The sequence below is a fragment of the Dreissena polymorpha genome, chromosome 1, assembly GCF_020536995.1.
Source record: "Dreissena polymorpha isolate Duluth1 chromosome 1, UMN_Dpol_1.0, whole genome shotgun sequence".
NCBI lineage: Eukaryota > Metazoa > Mollusca > Bivalvia > Myida > Dreissenidae > Dreissena > Dreissena polymorpha.
In genome coordinates this window covers 87,766,643-87,774,965 of record NC_068355.1, presented here as the reverse complement: position 1 = coordinate 87,774,965, position 8,323 = coordinate 87,766,643, and positions in this window count along the sequence as shown.

Below are 8,323 nucleotides of genomic sequence, written 5' to 3'. Positions count from 1 at the left end.
AAACCTATTTTATGTGGTGCTTTGTATAGCCTCCTTTACAAACAGAACTTTATACCAGTCTAGAATCTTTGTGCTCTTCATGCAATGATTTTTAGAACATGAATCTATTTACTGGGTGATTTTAACACTGATGTGTCCATGAACAAATGTTAATACTCTTTTTAAGTGTTTTCAAATCATTTATTAATATGTTTCATTACAAAACAACTGATTTCAGAACCAACTAGAGCTTGTTCTCACCATTGACACCATAATTGATTTGATTTTGGTTTCTAATATTGACAACATTACTCAGTCAGGTGTAATTCACACTTCCTTTAGTGATCATTTTTAGTTTATATTTTGTACTAGGAAATTTAGTAAAATTCCTATTAGTTTTCATAACAACGTTACTTTAAGATCTTTAAAAAATTATAATACGGATGATTTTCATGCAAGTCTTTTAGCCATGGACTGGACTCCTGTTCTGTTATGTGATAGTGTTAATGAAGCTTGGTGTATTTTAAACATCTATTTGTATCTGTGATAGACAACATAGCTCCTTTAAAACAGACTAGAATTAAGCTGAGAACAGAACCTTGGATAGACTCAGACATTCTCAGTGCTACGAATGAAAGAGACAAGGCCTTTTACAATTATAAAAAAAATAAGTGTAGATAATTATAACATATTTAAGACTCTTAGAAATAAAGTTTACATACTTGTTCACAATGCTAAAAAAGATTATTTTAACAATGTACTTGATCAAAATAAAAATGATTCATCATCCTTTGGAAAACTCTAAAAATCTTGGTTTGCCTTCCAAGAAAGGTTCAGCAACATCTGGCTCCAATATTTGTTTAAACATGATAATAATATTTTTTTTGAAAAGAGCTTTATTGCTGAAACATTTAATGAATTCTATACAACTATTGCATGTAAACTTGTTGCAAAATTACCTGAAAGTGTACACAAATTTGGTGTTAATTTTGTTAATTCTTTTTATGCAAATAAGGGTGTTTATGCTAATAGTTATTCTTTTTCCATTGTAACTGGGAGTAAATTTTAAATATTTTACTTCACTTGGTAAAAATAAAGCTACTGGCTTAGATGGCATACCTTCGCGTTTGTCAAAGACGGGTCCTCTGTTATTGTTAGTCCCTTAACTCACATCATTAATTTGTCCCTCATACAAAGTCAAGTCCCCGATGATCTTAAGACGGCAAGAGTTGTTCCCCTCTATAAAAGGATGACAAATTGTCTGTAGGTAATTACCGGCCTGTGTCCATTTTAAATGTTATTTCTAAAATCCTTGAAAAGGTAGTTTATGACCAGGTTGAATCTTATTTTAAAGATAATAAATTATTGTATAAATTTCAGTCAGGTTTGACAAGTGGCTTCTCAACTGATACTTGTTTAATTCACCTAACATATTTATCAGGTATGAAAATGATAAAGGTAATATTGTTGGCATGGTTATGTTAGATTTACAGAAGGCGTTTGATACAGTCGACCCACTCAATTCTTCTCATGAAACTTCGAGCATCCGGTCTTAGTGAGGGCGTTTTAAACTGGTTCAATCATACTTGTCTGATAGAAACCAGCTTGTTGATGTTTCCGGTACCTTTTCTTCTAAGGCCAGTAAACCTGTGGTGTTCCCCAAGGCTCAATCCTTGGACCCCTTCTTTTTCTAATTTACGTGAATGATATGTCAGCTGTGGCTAAAATAAATTGCTTTTATATGCTGATGATTCTGGAATCCTTGTTCTGGTAAAAGTGTTACTTGATGTTTGAAAAGGCACTAACAGATGATATGAACTTGGTTAGCCAATAGTTTGATCGACAATAAGTTGTCATTTCACTAGGTAAAACTGAGTCAATTGTGTTTGGGTCAATCAAAAACTTAGGTCACAATCAAGCATTGATATATCTTGTACTGGTACACCCATTGCTTCTACATCATCCGTTAAGTATCTTGGAATTACCCTTGACCAAAACCTTTCTTTCTGCTCAATGGCTGAGTCTCTTTTGAAAAAGGCCAATTCCTAGGTTAAATTCCTTATCGGTAAGAAAGATTTCCTTACTTTGCATACGAAGAACTTCTTGTAATGTCACTGATTTCAGTGTCATTATGATTATGCTTGTTCTGTTTGGTATAATGTATAACTCAGACTTAAGAAATAAGTTACAAACCGTCAAATGCGTTAATTAGGTTTGTTCTTGACCTTGATTCTCGAGCTCATATTGACCAATCTCACTTTAAGTCCTCAACTGGTTACCAGTTCACATGAGAGTAAATCAAATAATGTTATGTCATGTCTTCAAAATAAGAAATGGCCTTTTCTCCAGATTACATGAGTGAACACTTTTGTTGCCCAAGTTCTATGCATAATTACAGCACTAGGCTTAGTAAAAGGGTGGGTATTGTTTACCCAATGTCAATGTCATGGTTCCAAATATTTTTCTTTTAATAGCATTAAACTCTGGAACTCTTTACTGAGTCACTCACAGAGGTCAACAGGTTAGAAGGCCTTTAAGGTTTGCGATTAAAGTCATTTAATGAATAATATTTAAATTTTTATATATGTGTATCTGTTCACTTTTTAATATAAAGCGAAAACAAACGTTTTACATACGAGTCGCCGCACTTCAGTGCGACGCCCAATGAAGGTCTTTAACGCCACCGACTTCAATCTACCCAAGCTGCAGAATTTGACGAGAATGCTAAACCGTGTCAGCGAAAAGCATCGGCTGATACATCCGACATCCGTTGAGTTTAATGCGAGTTTTGATAGGAATTGCAAGTTGATTGCTTAGTTAACGATAATTGAAAAAAGTACTTATGTCTCTTAATCTAAACAACAACAATAAGCTATCGTAAGAATAATGGAACGTACAGTATGGACGCGGTTAGAGTGGTCCGCTGTACCGTCAGACTGTTGGAACAAACAATCATTGGCGTCGCTCTGAAGAGCGGCGACTAGTATGTAATGCATTTTTTTCGCTTATGGGAAAAGTTATTTTACGGATCAATGTTTATATTTTTGTTTTAAGAATATCTTGCATAGTGGTGATTTTTTGTGTAGATTAGTGTAAATAAGTACTGCCATTTGTGCCTATTACATTTATTATAACATTATTGCCAATAATGCAAAGCTAATTGTTTTAATTAATAACTGATACACAACTGATCACAGGAGAAAGATCACAGGGACTGGACAAATACGCGAACTTTCTGGTTTTGTATAAAAACAAAACATAATCAAAATATATTTATTTTTTGGTTTTTCTAATTTGCTTATTTAGAGGAGAATCAATGCAGTACGATATTTGACGACCTATCGCGCAAGCAAGTTTATTGGAAGGTGTAGTGGTACGAAAACGTACAATGTATAGTTTATTAATAGACATATAATAACGATCGCTATACACATCTTCACCAAATAGCAGTACATAAATGATGTCAGCCGGAATAACTCAGTTTGGAGAGCGTTAGACTGAAGTTGTTTACGCAACAATCATCTAAAGGTCCCCGGTTCAATCCCTGCTTTCCGGCACGAACGGAACAGTTCGGCGGCTGACAATTTGTTCAGTCAGGTTAATAAATATAATAAAGTTTATTTATGTAGATATTTTAAAATCCATTTTACTACAATTGGACATTTTTATTAAAATTAATTGATGCCGCGTGGTGACAACGTTAATAAAAATTTCTTACATCACTTAAATATCTTATAAAAAATACACGTGTTTTTATATAAACAAATAAATGCAAACAACACATCTATTATCCATGTATTTTTATGGTTGTCTATCATAGGCCCTAAGCACTATCCCTACCACATATAGAGCGCGAAGCGCGACACGTATTATTGATTGTAACAAAATGAGTTGCGATAAGGAAGCAGCCGCTTATCAAGGAGGAGCTGTGTCCCAGCAACCCGTTTCCCTAGAGTCAAGCACTCCTCGGAGTTTTTTTTAAGAATCACATCGAGGGATTAAAGCAAAACGGCTCTAACTCACATTTTTTCACAAAATGACTTTTTTGTATATTTTGTATCGTAACATCCATGCCCATCATGTATTAAAATATCTTAGTTCCAGGCAATCAAATAAAAAGTAAAATTGAAATTTGTCCTAAAGCTTAAGTGAAATTAAATATATTTTTAGTGCGAAAAGGTTCTGTGTGCAGTGAAGTGCTACTTAGAGCTCTTTCGCATTAAGGTTGTTGATGCTAAGAAAAATTCTAAATGAAACTTTTAGCAATAATTGAGGAGTATATATACAAAAAGTAAACAAAAATGTATTTTGAGAACCCCGAGAACAGATAATATTTTGTAACTGATAAAAACTAAGAAAACATATTGATACATTGTGTAATATTATTCACTTAGATTCACTTAGACCTTTTTCGCACTGAATTTGGGCATTTACACATTTTCTTAAATGATTTTTTTTCATGTATAACATTAATAAATAACTTTTAACAATTTAATAAGCATTGAATCACAATTTTAATTCCGTTTTCTTTATACATGTATATTTTTTAAACTATAAACATATTGAAAAAATGGAAAGTTACGTAATTGCAGAAAAGCTAGTTTAATTTTTGAATGAATTTCAGAGAGATGTGATCCTTTTTTGAGCTCTACCTAATTTATTAATGTAAAATATCTTGTTATAATGTTTTAGAAAACTAAAGCAATAAAAGAATTAAGGTGATCATAATTTAAAAGTAAAGTTGTGTATTTAAATTGTTAAATTGCTGATACCTTAAATCTTTGTATTCTCCTCTCGTAATTACCTAATACACCTAGTTTGTTGTATACACCATCATAGAAAGTTAAATATGACATTTAGGATAAATAGATATTAAACTAACATGACAGCAATTTGGGTTGATATTGTGGTATTAACCAAAACTAATTGATTTCTGAGGTGAGATGTGAATTAGTTGGTCAACTACTAGTAATTACTTTTCTGAGTTGTATGAAACTCTGAAAATAAATCGTGAATCAGTAGGCAACCTTTTTGGTGTGATGTGATTTGGTTTGTAAGTGTGCTTATGGACGTAGATCAGTTATCTTCCGTTCAGGAGTGGTGTGATTTGGTTGGAATCTGTGTCAGGGGCTCTTAATTAGTTAGTTTCAACTCTGTTGTGGTTGTGATTTGCTAAGTCTCTGTGCCAGTGGATGTTAATCAGTTAATGTCCATTCTGGAGTGATGTGATTTGCTTGGTATCTGTGTCGGCGATTGATAATCAGTTAGTTTCCATTAAGTAGTGATGTGATTTGCATAGTATATGTGCAAGTGGATGTTAATTAGTAAATAACCATTTTAGGGTGATGTGATTTGCTTGGTATATGTGTCAGTGGATGTTAATCAGTATGTAACCATTCATAGGTGATGTGATTTGCGTGGTTTCTGTGTCAGTGAATGTTAATTACTAAGCAACCACCCAGGAATGCTGTGATTTGCTTGGTATCTGTGCCAGTTGATGTTAATCAATTAGTAACCATTCAGGGGTGCTTTGATTTGCTTGCTATCTGTGCAAGTGGATGTAAAACAATAAATAGCAATTCAGGAGTGAAATGATTTGCTTGGTATCTGTGCCAGTGGATGTTAAACAATTAAGTAACCATTCAGGGGTGATGTGATTTGCTTTGTATTTGTGCAAGTGGATGTTTAACAATAAGTAACCATTCGGGAGTGATGTGATTTGCATGGTATCTGTGCCAGTGAATGTTAATCAGTTAGTAAGTGTTTACAGTGTTTTCATATCAATGAGTACTCAACCCCTATCGTAAATGAGCAACGTAAGAATAAGTTCAGAATCATCTCCCCTTGAAGTTGAGAAAAATATGAAATTACGCTGACAAGATGAAGCAGATTTTTTAAAACCTACACAGTTCTGTTCCATTAATGAAAACTGCACACATATACCAGTAAAAAAAGGAAACCAATGTAAATAAATGAACTATGAAATATTTGGGGGTTACAACACAAAATCACAGATAATGGATATTTGGGGGTTATAACACAACATCATAAATAATGGTTATTAGGGAGTTATAACACAAAATTATAGATAATGGTTATACCAGTATCTTTTTCTATTTTTTTTTTAAATAATCGGCCAATATATTAATATTTACAGTAAAAAAAATCGTTCCATGTAACTTCATTGAGTGCCTTTTACACTGAAATTCCCGACGCCCTTTGATGCTTGCATCAATCTTGTATAATAGTTATATGATACATTCAGTCTGTATGCATGCAATATTTTTATTATCAGCAGTACTTTAATTAACAAACATGTGTTCGCTTTTTTGTAAGTATTTTCCATTTTGATACTAAAGCTTATTATTACATTTCAGTTATGTTTTCTGATTAGATCTCTAGATGTTGCTTTGTGTTCCTATGCATGCGGCTCCTTAGGTTGAGCATGCGAACTGCCGACCTCAAATGCTCGTTTTGCGGTTCGGTTTGATGAGCAATGTATGACCACAGAGGATTTCATCGGATAGATCGCTAAGACGTATGCGTTTACTAACTAAACCAATACTTCACTACGCCCGCCGAATGGATAAACTTGAAGCGCCAGATTCGCCTCTGGAAACATTACAATGTAACTCAAATTTGTTAAGTATCATTGATTGCTTACGTATGTATTTTTTGTGATGTGCTAAGTTTATTTTTTTGTTTTAAATTCATTCTATATGCAATATAAACTTGTGGAAATGTAATTTAAATGAAAAAATAAAATATATACCTTGGTATATGTGTGCGACGATACTGTATTGTATTGTTAAGACGTGTGTTTTTATTATTGTTATCACTAAAAAGTTTTCCAAATATATGCGATCGAAATAACTACGGTATATCATTTGTTTAAGTTCAAAGCCGTCTCTAGAATTATAAATTCCCAAATGGTATTAACTTTAATAACAATAAGAAATACTGTGATAAACAATATCCCATAGTTATAAACCAAAATATTTAAAACGATATAATAATAATAAAAATGGGACCGAACAAGCCTGGTACTTTGGCCGAATGAGTCGATTGAGCGTGAATAAACCGGGCCGAAAAGGAGTGTGGTGCGGTTATATGGTGACCACCAACCAAGCCCACATGCACTGTCACCATACCAGACAGGTAGAATTTCCTCCTGGTACCCCCCCCCCCCCTCCCCAATAACACATGACCACAACAAAAATAAAGTATTTCAGTACAAACTAAAAAGCTGGATATTGCAGATATAATTCAAACGACGTATAAAAGTTCGTGAGTCTTGTTACTTAATTAGGTAGGAGTGCAGGAAACAATTCGTTGTTCTCACATTGTGCTGCCTCATGCTCGGAAGGACCTAACCAGCTTCTAAATGGGTCGTGCTCTGTGGAAAAAAGGGGTTTAATGCACGTGCGTAAAGTGTCGTCTCAGATTAGCCTGTGCAGTCCGTACAGGCTTATCAGGGATTTTCGTTTCAAGAAAGTCTCTTCTTAACAAAAATTTAGTTTAGGTGGAAAGTGTCGTCCCTGATTAGCTGACTGCACAGGCTAATCTGGGGCGACACTTTACCCTCTTTTCACAGAGCGCGGCCCAAATACATACACAACTCACATTCGCCGGAAACGGGCTTCAAACCCAGGTCGCCTAAATGTGAAGCGCGTGTACCGGTATCAACCACTGCTCTAACCAGAAGGCCACACGTTAGACCCGCGTGTCACGTTAGGCGAACCCCAAACGTGATTTGTTTATAACGCAATCCACGTAACTGATTCCTATTCAAGGAACACCCGACTAGCGTAAGACAATTCCTTTTACCACGTACTGTGATAGGATACATTTTAATTGCAAACAATTACAATTGTTTCTAGCATAATATAAACTAGACAAATCTTTAAAAACAAATATTCTGTGTGTGTCTGAATTATAATGCACACACGACGAATGAATTTAGTTCAAATAAATATATTTAAACAATATAACTTGAGCTTGTATAAGAATAGCACACAAGACTCCAAATCACTTAATGAAAGCTCGAGCTCCTGATATTCCATCTTTGTATACGGATGTGTATATACTGTATGAACTATATATTAAACATATAAATGTATAAACAACTCTTTTGTCGATTTATTAATTTAACTGAAATCTGCCTTTTGCATTATGAAATTGAAGCAATATATTAATAAAGCTTAAATACGAGTTCAATATTCATTAACATGTATTAACTCAAACTAATCTCTATATAAATATTTTACAAAATTTGGTAAGTCGATTCGCGTTGTAGATGACCACCATCTGATGTTACATATAAAGAAGATATATGGGCTTTGTC